Here is a 19,674-nt window from a genome sequence, read left to right on the forward strand (position 1 = left end):
CAAAGAGAAATTCTTTTAGAACCACCATTTATTATAACGTTTTCTATTACTTACTAAAGTAACGTGATTAATGATAATTACTTATATATCAAAAAAAAATTTTCTACCACTCATATTCATAGTCAATTATATCAGAATTATGATAAAAATTGTATTGCAAAAGTTGTATGTGTAAACATTCTTAAAAAAAAAAAAAAAAAAAAAAAAAAAAAAAAAAAAATCCAAAACTAACCCTCTAACTTTCAGTTTTGTCATTTCAGTATTCTAACTTTTAATTTTTTTTCAATGTAGCCTTCTGTTAGCGTTTTTCGTTAAAGGCTCAAAATGACCCCGTTTTGGTTTTTTTTTTTTTTTTTTTTTTATATAAATAATTTCATAATCGAAGGAATTAAAAAAAAAAAAAAAAAAAAAACCATGTTGGGACCGGGACGAACCATGACTTGCAAGCTTTCTAAACGTGAGAAACACATTGGACATTCGAACGGTGGCCAATCGTTACGCCACACAACTGCAACTATGTTGCTCCCAAAGATCAACCTCTTCATAGATCGAACCACCCATGCCCATATGATAGCTTCTGGGTTCAAGCCATGTGGCCACATCCTCAACCGTCTGATGGATATCTATTGCAAATCATCAAATATTGCTTATGCTCTCCACCTATTCAACAAAATTCCCAAACCAGATATAGGGGCAAGAACGACGTTGATTGCTCTCTACTGCGGGGAATCTAAAGTTGGCTTAGGAAGTATTTGGTGGAACCCCACTTAGTAGAGTCAGTACGAGAGGCACATTTTTTTTTTTTTTTTGTTATTTGTTATTTTGTTTTTTTAACAGCTTTTTTTAGAACTCCTTTAATTTTGAAAATTATTTAAAAAAAAAAAAAAAAACCAAAATGGCGTCATTTTGAGTCCTTAATGGAAAATACTAATGAAGCTCTAATAGAAGACTACATTGAAAAAAATTGAAAATTAGAGGATTAAAATGACAAAACTGAAAGTTAGAGGACTGAAATGATAAAAGTTGAAAGTTAGAGGGTTAGTTTTGAATTTTTAAAAAAAAAAAAAAAAAAAAAAAAAAACTAATCTGTTATTTAGCTTTCATCCATTCAAGCTGATGCTGATGTTTTATGGGAATCAGAAATTTATTAAAAAAGAAAAAGAAAAAGGAAAAACAACAATAACAATTAACAACAAAAGAAAGGGAAAGCCATTGAGCCAACATTGATAAGGAGCCAAGCCATTGGTGCTTTCAAATCGATCAATGAATACGCATTGATGGGCCACACCTGCCTAGACTGTACACCATCAAAATCAACTATCAATAATTTTGGGCTTTCAAACTGTTGACACTTCACCCGTGCTCTTGAAAGAATAATAATTGGTATAATGTACAAGGGGTGCATTAATTTCTTTTATCACTTCGCCAGGATAAGAGGGAAAAACAGAAAAATCAAGATTGCGAAGGAATGCATTAATGGTAGAACTTACATTTTTAAATTCCTAGGCATTAGTCTTCCTAGCACACATATGAAGCTGGGTCGGGTTTAGGCCTGACTTGCAACTCGACCCCATATCAAGACCCGAAATCTTGCTCACTTGCACCAGCACGGGTCAGGTCGGGTCACTTTCTCTCTCAAAATCAATTAAATTAAATTTAGTTATTTGTTTGAATTTAACTGCATCTATGTGTTTGAATTTAATTATGAAACCTAATGTACTGTATAAGTAACTTAGATAATATATAACATTGTGAATTACAGTTAGTTCAATTGATAAAGTTTTATATTGTCAATAAAGAGATGTAAGAATTAAATTTCACCTATACAAAAAAACAATTAGTATTTTGGCCTAACAATAATATGTAACATTGAATTTAAATATTTAATTTTTTAAAATTTATTTAATTTTATTTTAGATGTGATCAGATTTGAATATAGCATCCACTCCATAATTATTGTGCTTTATCATCAAACTAATACGCCATTCAATTTTTTATATGAATATGATTCAAACCCTAATTTTATTCAACAATAAAAGATTTTACCTGTTAATATATAAAATATTTCATATGATTCAATTAGGAGATTTATAAACAAAAGTTGAGAACATTATAGCAGTAATCAATTCAACCTGTGAAAAACCCCGGCCCCCCAAAGGAAAAGATCTTTAATTGCACCACACATATTTGAAGATGACATGCATGCACAATTTTATCCTCCACATACATAATGAAAAATAATAATAATAATAATAAAAAGATCGATAAAGACATAACAACACTGATTCAAAAAATAATAATAATAATTGAAATCTATCAATTATATGCTCAAATTTTCTTACCAAAGTCAACACATTTTCTGTGTCAAAGTTGGTCAGTCAAGTGGATTTCAAGATAAAGCCTCCAATAAGTAAACAACAATTTTGACAATTTTTCCCTCAATTACTTATAACTTAGTATGATTTGTATATAATAAAAGTGATATTAGATATAAACGAAAATGATGTTGCTTTAATTATATTAATAGCCCATTTCAATAATTGTAGAAAATATTGTGTATCTATCTAGTATTACTCTAAATCCTCTTTTGTTTTCTTTAGTTGACCCACTAATTAATAATGCACAGATGGAAATATGACTATCGAAGGGACTGATCTTTCAAATACTTCATTCTTTGCCGGTAAGTATAGGTGGCTAGATTAGACTAAGCAACAGAATTAAAACTTATCTAACAGGCTTCTAAGTTCTAACGACAAATATGGTTCACAGGTTTCCTTTTCGTGTTCTTTTTCGAAACCTGTAGTGACAAAGAAGATCACATGCAAACGTACAAAACTAGACGTAGATGTGAATATTCAACCAAAAAGAAAAACGACGTAGATGTGAATAAAAAACAATTAGTTGCTCTCTTGTCCCTAATGGAGATAATTTTGATATGATTATACCATTTTTGGATTCTTTCTCCCATCAATTGTTGATAATATCAATTAGATCATTTCATATTCTAAAATCTTTAAACAATATTCTCGATGAAGTACCACTTATATCAAAAGTTTAAGCTAGAGATAAAGTGAAGAAATTGTTCAAAATTAGGACTACTTACTCTAATACCATGATAAACTAACACTTGTTTGAAATTATTAAGAAAATGTGAATTTAATCATTTAACTATTATTATAACAATTCAAATTCATTGTTTCTCGTTCCTTTTTATGAATGTTAGCGAAATCTTTTTTATGCTTGACAGCATAATCAAATTCGGCTTCATACCAATAAACAGCATTTCAATAAGTTCTAGTAGTGTCACTTTTTAAGGTGTCTAGTTGTAAATGATAGATAATAAAATTCTGTAAGCTATAAGCTCCTCTTACAGCTTAATTAGGCTCTAAAAATTTCCCTATATATATATATATATATATATATATAACATGATACAAAAGAATGCAATTACGTGGACAAAAATATGACCCTCGTTTGAACCCAATTGGACCATACCACAACCAAAACCAATCCACATTTCTATTCAGATACAGTTCTATCTATCTAAGAGCCAAATCCTGAAATTTGAGCACTTGCATGATTGAAACGCATGCACCAAATATACTGTGTACTTGCATGGTTTTGATGTAAATTTAGACATATGTTATAATCCTCGATGGACAGGAATACTGTTGGTCATGTGGGATGTGGGAATTTGAACTTGGGTTCGATCCCTTCTCTCCTTATCAATGTACCAAGCCAGAACAAGAAGACCCAAATGAAAAGATAAGGACAATTCATGTGGGGTCTCTAGGGAGCTTAGAGAGAAGTTACACCATACGAAAAAAAATGTAACACGAAGGACCCAGATTTGGTTTGAAGTGAAGTCTAAACTGTATGCCTTTCTAGCAAATGACCCTTTCAATTTTCGATTTATATGCAATGGCCATGCGTAAGCATGGAAACGAACCCCACATGCTTATGGATAAGAAAGATATGAACCATTTGTTATTTAAAGGCTGCAGCTTAGTGTGTTTTAATTATTTGCAATTGTCATAATGTGCATTGATGAGAAAGCTTATCAACGCCTAACTTATAGAACAGCTGCAGCTATCGATGTATACCATTATTGTGATGTGCATGTAAGAACCACCTCATAAATATTTGTCTGGTTTAGGCAATGAACCACCGATATTCGCATTTGGCAGTACTGTTAATTTATAATTTGTTGATTTGTGGGAATGTTGACCCTGGTTTGCGTGAGATCAAGACAGAAGGCTAAGAACACATGCTATCTATCTATATTTTCACTTTGTTCTAAGGAATATACCTGAATCCTGAAGAACTAAACTGATTTTTAGGACACTCATAAAAAATCTACAACAGGGAAGAAATTAATCCATCATTTGATGTTCAAGTGATTTGTATGGAAAAACTTAATGAACAAAATAATGAATTATGAAAAAATTCTTCTAATTTATACCTAGCCTACACCTTAGAAAACCATTTGGTGAAAAACACAGACTTTTCAAAGACAGGACTAACTAGGAATCCCCCTTAATATACCATTATTTCCTTTACGAGCTCCTTCCATCTAAGAGTTTTATTCATTGACGGATATATTTTTTAGTGACTATTCACCAATTAGGGTTTAGTCACGTCTTCACAAATATACTCTTAATAAGATGAGTCTTTATCTATCACTCTTATTAATTAAGGGTCCGATTAATATATGTCCTTAATTAGAGCACATATTAATCCCATTTTTTGGAAATATTTTATGGGATATCGAAAAAGTTATGAAAAAAAGTTAAACCTTTTTTCACTTTTTAATAAAAAAGTTCCTAAAATGATTTACTAATGTATACCCTAAAAATACATATTAGTAAAACCCTATTATTAAATACTAAAGATTTGTGCTTACATAGATCTAGAGATTGGTCAATCTGAGGCTAAAATACCACGTCTTTTGTAAAGAAAGAAGGTTCTTGAAGAATCTGGAAATTTCTTATTAATACAGTGTTTACAGAATGAAAAATTGGTTACAAATAATTAACAAACTACCTATTTATATACACCGAAAAACAAAGGCTGCATTTCCCGCCCAAAATAACTAATTAACAAATTTCTAACTATACAACCAATCAAGGCACGACACTTGTTTTCTCCAATCAATGCTTGACAGTTGTTATTGACTTCTTTTTCTTTCTGGCACGTGCTATAACTTAGCTACATTCTGTCATTTTCTTCTTTTCTTCATTCTTCCCATTGCCGTTTAGCTCATCATGTCGTTTATGAATTGTTTTGCCTTTAACACTCCCCCTCAAGTCCTGAGTTGTAAACTCAATGACTTGAACTGAAGATGGTTCCTTCACTTGCTTTGGCACATATATATCTTTTTATCCTAACTTCTTAGACAGTCTTGCAAAGAAACTAAAGCCTAAAGCTTTGGTGAAGATGTCAGCCACTTGAGCACTTGTTGCTACATGAAAGGTTTTAATCATTCCCTCTAAAATCTTGTCTCGAACCAGATGGAAGTCCACTTCAATATGCTTGGTCCTCTCATTGAAGATTGGGTTAGCAACTATATACAATGTTGCTTGATTGTCACTGAACAACATGGCTAGTTTAGAGTGTTCAACCTTCAAATCCTTGAGCAATTGCGACACCCAAGTTATCTCACATGCTACACTAGCCATTGCTCTATACTCAGCTTCTACTGAGGACCTTGAGACCACTCCTTGTTTCTTTGATCTCCATGATATCAATGATTCTCCTAGATAAATAGCATAGCCTATCAATGATCTTTTTGTGTCTGGGCATCTAGCCCAATCTGCATCACAAAAAGACTTAATATGCAAATAAGACTTACTAGGAAAGAAAATCCCTTTCCATAGTGACCCTTTTATGTATTGAAGTACTCTATGGGCTATAAATAAGTGAGGTTCCCTTGGCTATGAGGCAAATTGGCTTAACCTATGCAGAGCATAGGTAATGTTAGGTCTTGTTAGAGTCAAATACAATAGCCTTCCAATTAATCTCCTGTACTGACCCGGGTTTGCAAGTGGCTTGCCTTCATACTTAGACAATCTCAAATTCTACTCCATAGGAAACTTTACAGGCTTAGAACCAATAAAACCAGTATCCTGCAAGATCTCTAGGGCATATTTTCTTTGGTTCAAATTTATACCTTCATCAGTTCTTGCTAGCTCAAGTCCTAAGAAATATCTTAGTGGACCAAGGTCTTCCAAGCCAAACCTGTCATCAAGCAACTTCTTTAAACCAGCAACACAAGCAGGGTTATTCCTAATGAGTAGTATGTCATCCACATAGACCAATAACATTGCAAAAGAAGATCCTTGAGTATGAGTGAACAAAGAATAGTCTGGTTTAGACTAAACAAACCCCATCTGCAGAATAGTGTTTGAAAAATTTTCAAACCATTGCCTTGAAGCTTGCTTAAGGCCATAGAGACTTTTGTTCAACTTACAAACTAAATTCTTCTCCCCCTTGCTATGCAAGCCTGGTGGTAGACACATGTAAACATCCTCAACTAAGTTGCCATGCAAGAATGCATTATTAACATCCATTTGATGGAAGAACCATCCTTTCACAGCAGCCAAAGAAAGAAAAATCTTGATAGAACTGATTTAGCTACTGGGGAAAAGGTTTCTAAATAGTCTAAACCAAGTTTCTATGTAAACCCCTTAGCAAGTAAACGTGCCTTATACCTCTCAATAGTACCATTAGGAAGATATTTAATCCTATAGACCCATTTACAACCAATTAGGGTCTTACCTGGTGGTAAAAGGGTTAAAGTCCAAGTGTCATTGATCTCCAAAGCCTCAATCTCTTTGTCCATGGTAGCCTTCCATTTAGGAAATTGAACTGCCTGATGGAAAGAGACAGGTTCTGAAGGAGTTTTGGTGACTGCCATAACAAAAGAATGAAAGGCAAGACCAAGATGAGAGTAATCCAAACAATCTGAAACATCATAGGGCAAACCAGAACCAGGCTTAGTGTTGACAGATTGGCATGAATAATCTGAAAGGTAGGGTGGAGGATTATGAGGTCTAGTAGATCTTCTTAAGACAAGAAAGGAAGGACTAGATGAAGATGAATTAGGTGAATCAGGATTGACAGGCTCAGATATGGAAGTGGTGTCACTAGAGGCAATAGTGTCTACAGAAATTGTAGGTGTAGTATCTAGTACTTCATTACTGATATTAACAGGAATATTGGGGAAATAAGAGTGTAAAGAAGGTGAGGAAGGGTCTGTGGCAGGAATAGGAATAATAGTGTCTAAAGTACAATGGAGAGATACAAAATCATCTAAATAAGAAGTTGAAGGCTGAGATGAAGTGACATATGGAAAGATATGTTCATAAAAAATAACATCTCTAGAGATGCAAACTGAATTGGATTCAAGATCCAATACCTTGTAACCTTTAATACCGTAGGAATAGCCTAAGAAAACACGCTTACTGGCCCTAGGTGCAAATTTATTTCTATTGTGAGGTAATGTAGAAACAAAGTGCAAGCAGCCAAAACATTTGAGATGATGGTAGGAAGGTGGAAAGTGAAAAAGCATTTCATAAGGGTTTTTATTTCTTAAAGATTTTGAGGGAATTCTATTAACCAAATGAACTGCTATTAAAATACAATCTCCCCAAAAACACAAAGGAATTTTGGATTGAAATTTTAAAGCTCTTGCAACATTAAGAATGTGTTGATGCTTCCTCTCAACAATTGCATTCTATTGAGGAGTATCAACATATGCTAATTGATGCAAAATCCCATTGGAGTGAAAGAAATCCTTTAAGAAAAATTCAGTACCATTATCACTCCTAATAGTTTGAATATTGCTATTAAACTGGGTATTCACCATAGTTGCAAACTGAGGTAGAAACACTTGGGTTTTAGATTTATGTTTAAGAAGATAAACCCACGTGCATCTACTGAAATCATCTACAATAGTCAAAAAGTATTTAAAACCATCAATAGTACTAATTGCAAAGGGACCCCAGAGATCACAATGAATCAATCCAAAAGGCTTAGGGGATACATGAGTACTAAGAGTAAAAGGAAGTCTTTTTTGCTTTGAAAAATGACAAATATCACAGCAAGGAGTTTTATTTGAAACATCAGTATGTACAACTTGCTTCAACAAATAAAGTTTTGAATAAGATGGATGACCTAGTCTAATTTGCCACAAATTTGAAGGAGAAATGTGACTAACAGCAGCAGCAATAACAGATGTAGTTGATCTAAAATATGAGTCTTACAGCAAATACAATTCATTGTGTTCCTTACCCAGGCCAATTATGCTCCATTGAGCAAGGTCCTGAATAAAACAACAATCACCAAGAAAGATAAGACAACAAGAAAGATTCTTGGTTCTTTCTTGGTGAGTTTGCTAGCTGAAATCAGATTAAAACAAAATGAAGGAACACATAAAACACCAGTGAGAGTGAGTGTAGAAGAAACTTGCAGTGTGTCTACATGTGTAACTAAAGCTTGTTCCCCATTTGGCAAAAAGACACAAGTTTGGATTATAGAAGTAATTTCAGTGAATTGAGTAACTGAATGCACCATATGATTAGTTGCACCAGTATCAAGAATCCAAGTATCAGTTTTATATGCATGCCTATCAACAACTTGAGCAGAAAAGATTGAGTGAGAAAAATTGGGTGGAATCCAATAAGAATTTCCTGAAAATTTTGAAGAACAAGAAGGTGCAGTGTAGGTGGAAGGTGATGTTTGTGGAATGGAAGAGTTTGTTGCCATGATAGAAGTAACTTGATGACCAGTCTGAGCACTATTGCTTGATCCAAGAGCCATATAATTCTTCAGAAAGTTGAGGAATTGCTCACATTGGGCCTGAGAAAGAGGGCATTGAGACAAGGAAGCTTGTGGACTAACTTGTGAATGAGAACCCCCAAAAGAATGACCAAGAAAATTTTGTGAAGCAGGAACCATGTCAGATTGAGCATTGACATTAGGTAAAACACCAGCAATAGGTAAACCAGCACTCAGTGCTGAAGGAAAACCATCTAAACCATAATTTCTTGAGGGCAAAATCGCAAAAACTTGATTTGCCATGACTTTGTTGCCTCCTTTTGGCTTATAACCTGGAGGATATCCACGAAGCTTATAGCTTTTATCTGCTATGTGACCAGTGAGACACAGTAAATGCATACTGGTCTGTCTTTCTTGGAATTACTTCCTTTTCCTCCATGATTATGCCTTGATTACCATGAAAATCCCTGTTGTTATTAGCATACATAGCAACAACATTTGAGGACTGAACCATGTTGAAACCATGACCAATGCTCCTTCGTTTTTCCTCTTGTAAGATCAAAGAACATACCTTACTAAGAGAGGGAAAAGGCCCAATGAGCAAAATCTAACTAATGACATTGCCATAGCTATCATTCAATCCCATCAAAAAACGAAATGCATGCTCCTTGTGCTGTGCTTCCAATTGAGAAGTCTTGGAACCACAAGTACAAGCACAAGTACATACTGTGAAAGGTTGATAATTGGCAAATTCATCCCACAAGGTCTTGAATTTTGTGAAATAGGAACTCACTGAGAGTGATCCCTGTGAAAGGTGAGAAATTTCCTTTTGAAGCTCAAAAAGCCTTGGAGTATTTCCTTGAGAAAGCCTATCCTTAAGATCAATCCATAGATCCTTCGTAGTGTTGATATACATGACACTTGCTTTGAGCTCCATGCTAAGTGAATTTGTTAACCACGAAAGCACTATGGTGTTGCATTTACTCTAAGAATTGAACAATGGAGAAGATGGATCTAGCTCAGGAATTGATCCATTCACGAAGCCAAAAATTTTTTCTGGCACTCAAGGCTAAGAACACAGACCGTGCCCAACTCATATAGTTTTTCGGACCAATCAGAGGCCGTGAAGTAAGAACAAGACCAGGATTCTCATTCGCTGGAAGATTCACAGATTCGTCTACCATTACTACACTAGAAGAAGGTATTGAATTTGCAATCTATGATTGGTTGTTGTTTGTGGAATCAGAAGCCATGATCAAGAAACAAAAAAACTCAACCAACTTTGTTTGGGAACTGAGAAACAAAAGGAAAATTTGCTGAAACAGAAGGAAAATGCTCTGGTACCATGTAAAGAAAGAAGGTTCTTGAAGAAACTGGAAATTTCTTATTGATACAATGTTTACAGAATGAAAAATTGGTTACAAATAATTAACAAATTACTTATTTATATACATCGAAAAACAGGGGCTACATTTCCCGCCCAAAATAACTAATTAACAAACTTCTAACTATACAACCAATCAAGACATGACACTTGTTTTCTCCAATCAATGCTTGACAACTGTTATTGACTTCTTCTTTCTAGCATGTGCTATAACTTTGCTACCTTCTGTCGTTTTCTTCTTTTCTTCATTCTTCCCACTGCCGTTTAGTTCATCATGTCATTTATGAACTATTTTGCCTTTAACATCTTTTGAGGTGCTCCGATCAATCTAGTCCAATCGGTTAGGTTTGGATGGAGATCGAAACAATTAAGGTGGACAAGACTGAGACATCTCACCCGGGACCAAGCGTTTGTTGATTTCATCTAGTCAACTAGATGTCTATGGAATTCCTGATGCCAAGTCCCAGCATAAGACCTACTAGGCTCGAGCCATGGCTGGTTCTATTCTGATCCCTCCAAGCTATAGAAACAATTACAATGATTAGGGTATATTCTTGGCTAGGCATTAACATTGATTTTGGCAAGAAATTCTTCTTCTTCTTCTTTTTACTATTTTTTTTTCAGTAGAAAACGACAGCATCTATATTTCATAACAAATCCAACACTTTGTACAAAGGGAAAGAGAAAGAGAAAGAGGGACAGTCACACTCTAATCAAAAGAAGTCTTCCTTATTCTCTTTTACAAACCTACCTAAAGGTTGGACAGCTCAATTACAAGACTTAGTAACAAAAATGTTTCCAATGAGCTAAAGCGTGCTCTCTTGCTGCGCCTAAGGTTAGGTGCTTAAGGTGAAGCACATTAGAGAAAAGTAAGAGGCTATTTAGTTAGCTAGAAAAATTTGTGTGTGTGTGTGTGTGTGTTTTTTTTTTTTTTTTCTTTTTCAGTAGGACCCATCACCAAAAGAAAGAAAAAAAAAGTTCGGTTTCAGAATTTGAACTCAATTGTTATTTTCAATATACAAAAAATGAAAACACATTTTCAACGTTTTCATTTTATAAAAACCGAATACAATGACGATTTCGTAAATATTGTGAAAATGCAAAGGGCTGCACCTCTTGTAACGTCCTCTCAAGTCAGACTCTAGTTGTTGGAATTAGTGAAAATAGTGTGTAAGTGAAAAAAACAACTTAAAAAAAAAAAAAAAAAAAAAAAAAAAGAAAGAAGAAGAAACCAGCACCAAAGCCATGTATAATGTATTTTAAATCCAAATTGTGTATTCAAGATAACTTACCAAACACCCTCAAATGTGAAAATAGATTATTTTTTATATATTCAATTCTAGGATTTAAATACAGAAAAAAAGAAAATGAAAAGTGAATACACCACTTTTTACAAAATAGGCTTTAAATATCACAAAAGCATGTGCTTGTCTGTTCAGTATTCTTAATTTGTTAATAATAATAGCTAAACAATTATACATATAAGATATTATCACAAATTTTCCAAAGATCAATGGACAGCTAAAATGTTGAAAAAATTTTACAAAATTTTTCTTAACAAACGATAAAAAGAAAAATTGCATAATCTATTTGATTATTTGTTACTCATAAGTTTTTGCTTGACTCTGTCAGCCACGCGTCAAAGCAAATCAAAAGACGAAGAAGGCAATAATGAGAAACTTATTTAAAGACTTTTCGTTAAGAAAAATGTTAAAGATGTTATCAATTTTATTATAAAAATAAAAGTAATGTTATATGCACAAATTATTTTATAATATTTTTACAAGTTATTAATGTGACAAATTTTTATTAATTTTAATATGAGTCTACTACTAATATCATATTTATATTTACCAATAATTATTTAAAAATTACTAAAATCACATTAACAATTTATAAAAATATTATAAAATAATTTGTGTCAGTCTCTAAAAATAATAGTAAAACTGACTCCGGAATAAAGGTGATTAATCACTCTATAATTAATGCGAGCTATTGTAAGGGCAGTAGAGTAGATAGTAGGGACTAGGGGCTAAGAGGGGCCAGCTTGAGTCAAGGGCAAATGTTATTTTATAGTATTGTGATAATGTCAATTAAAAAGTTGAAATTAAAGAACCTTACTAGTGAGAAAGCTGGAGATTGGAAATATGTAGGATTTATAAGATATTAGATATATAACAGACTTGAGCCTATGATTCTGATGGAATCTTAATAGTTCTAACACAGATTGGCAATATGAAAGATTAAATCATGCCTAAAATACAACAAAAGGGAATTATTTTTTTTTTTTTTTTTTTTGTTTGCATATACACCAAGTTATTTGATGGCTGGTACAAATTTATTAATTTTTAAGATAAATAGTGGGGGAGGGAGGAGGTAGTGTTCAAACCATAGATACGGAGTACATATAAGATACCATTATCATTGAGCACTTGAACCCAGATACAAATATTTTGCAGCATGTTATTGTCATGATTTAAAAATGAGAAAGATGTAATGAACCAACATAGACGCAAAGGAATCTTGTGCTGTTAGCATCACGTTTTAAACAAAAAAATCCCACCTCAATTCAAATCCATTTCACAACCTAGTTGATTTATCGACTAACAAGAACCTTACAAAATTTTATTCTGATTGGATAAAGATAGCACTGATCCTTATTTATTATGAAAGGGAAGCATTTATAATATTGTGAGCATCATGTATTTCATAACCCATAAAGACAGAAATGAGATAGAGGAATGAGAATCTCATCAACGTTTTGCCCCGCTAGATGTCAAGTTCATCCTTCTTAGAAGGATTGAGACATATGACTAACTTGTTAAGAGTCAACACCAATTAGTATCACAACAATATTCTTCAATCCTTCTCAAAACTAAATACACAATGATATGATTCTAAGTTCCTAATGGCGCTTCTTCTCAAAAAACCAAAGTTCCTGATGATGCCATTTTTAACACTACTGGGCCAGCGAATGAAGCCCCTACAAATATTTTGCAGCATGTTATTGTCACGATTTAAAAATGAGAAAGATGTAATGAACCAACAGAGACGCAAAGGAATCTTGTGCTGTTAGCATCACGTTTTAAACAAAAAAAATCCCACAATTCAAATCCATTTCACAACCTAGTTGATTTATCGACTAACAAGAACCTTACAAAATTTTATTCTGATTGGATAAAGATAGCACTGATCCTTATTTATTATGAAAGGGAAGCATTTATAATATTGTGAGCATCATGTATTTCATAACCCATAAAGACAGAAATGAGATAGAGGAATGAGAATCTCATCAACGTTTTGCCCCGCTAGATGTCAAGTTCATCCTTCTTAGAAGGATTGAGACATATGACTGACTTGTTAAGAGTCAACACCAATTAGTATCACAACAATATTCTTCAATCCTTCTCAAAACTAAATACACAATGATATGATTCTAAGTTCCAATGGCGCTTCTTCTCAAAATACAAAAGTTCCTGATGATGCCATTTTTAACACTACTGGGCCAGCGAATGAAGCCCCAGGCCCAGCCGAGGAAGCCCAAGAAGGACAAGAGAAAAAGGGACTGAAGGGGCCACTAGGCCCATATCTTGGCCAATTTGACTAAAGTGACCGAAAAAGAGGTCTCCCTACAGAATACCTTAGGATGAGGCAAACAGATGTTTGGTCACCTACAGTTGAGAAAAGGCGTAGAAAACAATCCTCACCATGAAGCTCATGAGAAAAGCAAAAGCGGGCCCAAGAATGGCCCAAAACACGTAGAAGAAAGTGGAAGCCCACAAAAAAGAGCTTCTACTAAATGACCCAAAGAATTGAACCAAGCCCAGGAGGTCCTAGACTTTCATGATATAAAAGATCGGAGGTTCTGAGCACTTCGAAAAAAAGGAAGGAAAAGCCGCAAAACACGAAGAGGGTACAGGAGCATTAAATTCAGTTATGGGCATCAACTATCAAGTGGCGAAAGAAAAGAGTAGGTCCTGCTCCGCTGCATGACCCAGAGAAAATGGAGTCCTCAGGAAAAAAGGAGAATCATGGATTAGTGTACCGTAAGAGGAAGAGAGAGGCTGGAAAGTTCTCAAATTTGTGTATAAATAAGGGTAGGTCTCATTCAGAAAAAACAATGCAACAACAAGAGCAACACAACAATAGTGAGAGTCATCAAGATTAGTAGAGAAAAATCATAGTAGAGTAGTTTGAAAGAGTAGAGAAGAAAAACCCTTTGGCAGAATATCTTAGCATTCAATATGGTTAAGATTGACTCAAGTTCCAAACCTCATAATTTTGTGCTAGCTCAAAGCAATAAGATTATGGGAGTTGGGACTGAGTTCTTTCTTGACTAACTCTCATTCTGCAGAGGGATATCTCTTATACTTGTAGTACATTTACATGTAAATGTATTCACCAGATATTTATTGAAAATGTATGCTAACTCTGCTGTGAACTAACGATTATTGGACTGTACTATTGTATTTTACTATTTGGGGCAACATATTTAGTAAGTAATATTTAGTCAAAACTTTCGTGGTTTCACTATTTAAATAACGGGTTTATTACAATTCTCTTTTACACAAATACTAAAGATTATCAAAATATCAAACAACCCACCATTCTCAGGTTATTTATAAATATTCATCATCCTATGGTTTTGAATAATAACAATAAAAAGGATGATCTCACTTGTAAAAGAATTTTAATCACCCAGAATATAACACAAATATAGAGCTCTCGTGGCCCGTGGCCGGGTATTGAAATTTCAGTAAAGTCAGACAACATATCACCCACCCTTCAATCTCTTATGGAAAATTCCAAGTAAATCCCTAATTTTTGTTTTAACTCTCGGCTTCTCTCTCACTGTTCACTTTTGGCTGAGACTCAAGCAGAAAAAATGGCTGTCTCATACCATATAATTCATTGAACTGCTCCTTAAAAAAAAAAATGAGACGGGTTATCACCTGACATAGGAGGGACAGCAACATCACTTTCGTGTCTCTGCACCTCAGGTATGTAAACTGGAAGTTCATGACTTGGCTACTCATCAACTTTGCGCAACTTTTAACATAGTGATGACAATACTTAGTCCACACTGCAAATCTATATGCTTAGGTTAGTATAATTTTTAGTCACATTGGAGCTCTTTTGAGATCCTCAGAATCGCATTGAACTATGCTTTGATATATTATTCACATGATATATGGAAGTGGAACAATGTCAGCGAAGAACCCTGGAATGACAAACTAAAAGACAAAATCGGATATCGGAATGACACTCCAAAATGAGCATGAAGTCGCAGCAAAACTTTCTCCAGAAAGTTATTCAACAGAAGAGATAAGTTCCAGACAGATACTATGATAATTCAATGGAAAAAGGAGCACAAACGGTGCACCCTCCTGAAATAAATTGAATAAACATCATGATGATAAATTACAAACTTGTAATAAGCTTGAATGTCATGCTGATACATCTGAGCTGCCTGCGGATTTGCAGAACTAGCTGGTTTTGGGGCAGTGAGAAGTTACTACAGTAATTTGTGTATCAGTAAGGGTGTATTATGGATGGAGAGAAAGAAATGTTTATTTGTGTTATTGGAATAAGGCCTGAATGGATGTCAAAATTGTAGATGCATTGTGGCAGGGTGGCCTTAGATCCTGAATAAAATGATATCCATGCATAACATGCCATCATGATAGATTACATTAACCATTTTCATGAGAAACGCACACATACACAGTTCAAAAGTATCCAAGTTTCAACAGCATAAACTACAACCATAAAAACAAAAAGAAAAAAATATGTATCTAGGAAGTTAGAAAACATCTACAACACCATAATAGAAGAACAGAAAGCAAAGCTGAAAAGATTGTCATTTCAATACAGGAATATGTACACCAATTTCTGCCACGTCCTTTTAGCTATTGTAGATTTAGCATGATAAAGAAAGTTAAGATTGAAAGGTATCATGACATTACAATCGGAAGGCACTCCATTTAACATCTGGACAACTGTAATGGTCTGCCACAGATTAACCTCAATAAGCTGATCCCAAGTTTCTGCAAAGGCCAATTAGTGGCAGGAGAGAGGTCGAGCATGAATCTTGATTGAAAGTACTTGGCAACTAGAAGTCTACCCCACTAAATATGCAGACCAAATTCATGTAAGTATGGTCAACCCTGCACAATCTCCCTGCAACAGTCACCTCTTTGGTACTTCAGTATTGATCCAACTATTATTTTTAACTCCTTCAAAGAAATTTATATGGAGTTGTGGACTTGTATCAACCATTTGATGTTGGCTTTTCTTTTCTCTCCAAAAAATACCTGCTGGGTCCATAGTTAAGATATGAAAAGACAAACCAATCCAACGATATGCTCAACGAAATTCAGTCCATCATAGATGTGCAATTGTCAAATCATGTTATCAATGCAACAAACTTTTGAAAGTAGAGAATACAAACATAAGTTAAAAAATACCAGGACTAAGCAAAGCATTTGGTACAATTACACATTAAGGCGATTTTCCTTTTTTAAATGAAAGCCGCAGATTTTTATTGCATATCAAAAAAATATATATATACAAAGGATATAACCTGGGGTAGAATCTGATTGGGAAAAACACAACCATACTCTGTCTCGCAGAGAAAAAACTACAAGCAGAAAGGAATATAAGCGACCACCAGATACAACAACCAGAGAAAAAAATAGCAAGTACAGAAACTTTGAGAAACAGTCAAAGTAGCAAAGAAAACATCACCAAAACTATGTTGTGTTTCCACTTTGTTCATCCATACTCACCGTGTTCCCCCTTTCTAGCTCATTGAATTCTCCTTCCCATGATGTCATTGCAGCAATAATCTGATCTTTTAGCTCTAAACCTCAATGCACTATTGTGATAGGTCCCAATGCAGTTTTATTCATCCTAATAGCATTCCTATTTGTCCGTGAAAGAGAAAAACATAATACACAACTCTATTACTTGTGGCACTACCTACAATTGTTTTATAAATGCCAAAAAGAAGTACCCTTCCCTATTATTTTTCTATTTCCCTTTCAACATGAATCGTGATTCTCTACAAGAATCCTTCCTGATTACTTGAATTTCCCTTGGTGTAAAACTTTACCTAGAACAAAAGGAGGAGGAAAACAAATTCCAGAGAGAGAGGCTAAGACGTAAAATGTAGTCAAAGAATGGTAAAATATAAACAACAAAAGGATGGAACAAAATGAGAAAACACAACAACAGAAATGCGTGCAGCGCAGATATATCTTTCAACTGTTTAGTACTTCTGCAGTTGTCATAAGAATTGTAATGCATTGCTAGCAGAGATGATGATTTCGGGCTTTAACAATCGTCAATAAAATCCAACCTCAAAAGTGTCTTTTCCTAAATCTGTCAGCATTTTACTAGCCGATTCGATATTATAGTGATGAAGCCCTCGCTTCTGCTTTCTTTCTTTCTTTCTTCCTTTTTTTTTCTTTTCCCCTTATATATGGACAACAAATTTCTCTAATTTGTTATCATATACCAAAGTGCAATTAAGATTTCATTGGCAAATACCGAAATTAAATTAAACATTGCAATCACCCACAATCTTAATTCGTATTGATAAATTTCGAACTAAAAAATTCAGCCAAATGACTTAATTTAATTTCCCAACAAATTTCAATTGGATCTTATATAGCTTCCCAAGGACAAGGAGTCTCGTCGAGGCCGAATACGGTGTCGCTCCACACGAACAACGGACTCGCACTACAACCCTAGGAATCCAAATAAACCAAATTAGAATTAGTATGTATAAATTAAAGGGAGCTCGTTTAGGAGATCGGATGTAAGTCTAAGCAGAGCTGCAACGCTAATCACAATATGAATATGTATAGAGGTAGGTTTTTGGCTGGAATCTGTGAGGTTTCACGTTTCTGACAAAGAGGGATTCAGAACTTCCTCTTCTCTATATATCCATCTTTCTCTGTTCTCTAATTCTTTATTATTATTATTATTATTTTCAATGAAGGGTCGGGAAGAGTGGAAGACCCTCCCTGCTTTCGTCTATAGATATAGAAGCATTTTATTCTCTAACGGCTAGATTCCACAAAATATAAAATATCAAACATGGGTGATATGGTTTCTAAAAAAAAAAAAAAAAAAAAAAAAAAAGGGTGAAAAACCAATCAAAAAAAGAAAAAAAAAAAAAACACACATGGGTGAAATATACACTTTGGCCCTAAAGTATGGTCCTGAAATTTCAAACGAGTGTTTTTAATCCCTAAAAGTATAAAATAAAATAAAATAAATAAATAAAATGAGCATTGATCTCTTCCACTACTTTTCTTAAGATTTTGAGAAAAGTTAATCAATGGGATATTGGTATAGAAAATATTTTTAGAAACTTTATATACGAAAAGAAAAAAGTAATTAATTTTTTAAATAGATTTTTGTATTCATAAAAGCAGTATTAAATTTTTTTTCTAAAATTTTTCATTAATAAATGTCCTAAGAACACTTGTTAATTAGACAAAAAAAATTTTGCCTACAAGTCTAACGAAAAGATGATATGGGTATACTTTTTAATGACAGGACCAAAAAGAAAAATGGGCTAACACCAACAAAGGAATTAAGTGTCAATCCCAATATCTACCACAAGCCAAACAATCCCAATCAACTAAACTATCGCAATCTTAATTAGATTACTAATGGAAATTAACAACATGACTAATATGAAAATAGCATCAAATATGAAAGCTAAATTGAAAATTATTCTAAACTTTAAGGGGTCAAAATTACAATTTTGTCAAATTCTGTATAAGGATTCCAAAATTTTATGGCTACTACAATGGTGGGCAAACAATTCGCTTGCTAAAGTTAAAAGTCAAGTTTAATATATAAAGGTTTTATGAGTATAAATTAATTATAATTGGTTTTTCTATAATAAAATTTTGTATTCATGAATTGCTTATTTTTGGAGTGGTTTTTATTTTGAAGATATTTTTTTTTTTTTTTTTTAGTTCTCTACTTCATTACAAAAAAAATTCTTATATTGTTTGGGGGATCAAAAAACACTAGGAATGAAGAACAATCTCAATGAATTCGATCGACACAACTAAATTGTAAGAAACAAGGAGGTAACAAACAATAGAAAGAGTGAAAAAACAAACTAAGGATCAAGATGGATTGATTGGCTATATTTCACTAAAAATGGCTTTCGTTAAGGTATACAACAGTTGTTAGACTAATACAAAGCTCTCTCTCTCTCTCTCTCTCTCTCTCTCTCTCTCTCTCTCTCTCTCTCTCTCTCTCTCTCTCTCTCTCTCTCTCTCTCTCTCTCTCTCTCTCTCTCTCTCTCTCTCTCTCTCTCTCTCAAAAAAGTAGGATCCCCTTCCCTCATGGGAAGGTCCACCTTTTATCCTCCCAACTCCTCCCTTTCCAACTATGGATTATCTTGCTAGATGTTTGAGGATACTTGTCCCATCAGACTTTTCTCCTCTCACTTTTTGATCATGAAATGAGATTTTTGGAGTGTT

The sequence above is a fragment of the Quercus robur genome, chromosome 6, assembly GCF_932294415.1.
Source record: "Quercus robur chromosome 6, dhQueRobu3.1, whole genome shotgun sequence".
Taxonomy (NCBI): domain Eukaryota; kingdom Viridiplantae; phylum Streptophyta; class Magnoliopsida; order Fagales; family Fagaceae; genus Quercus; species Quercus robur.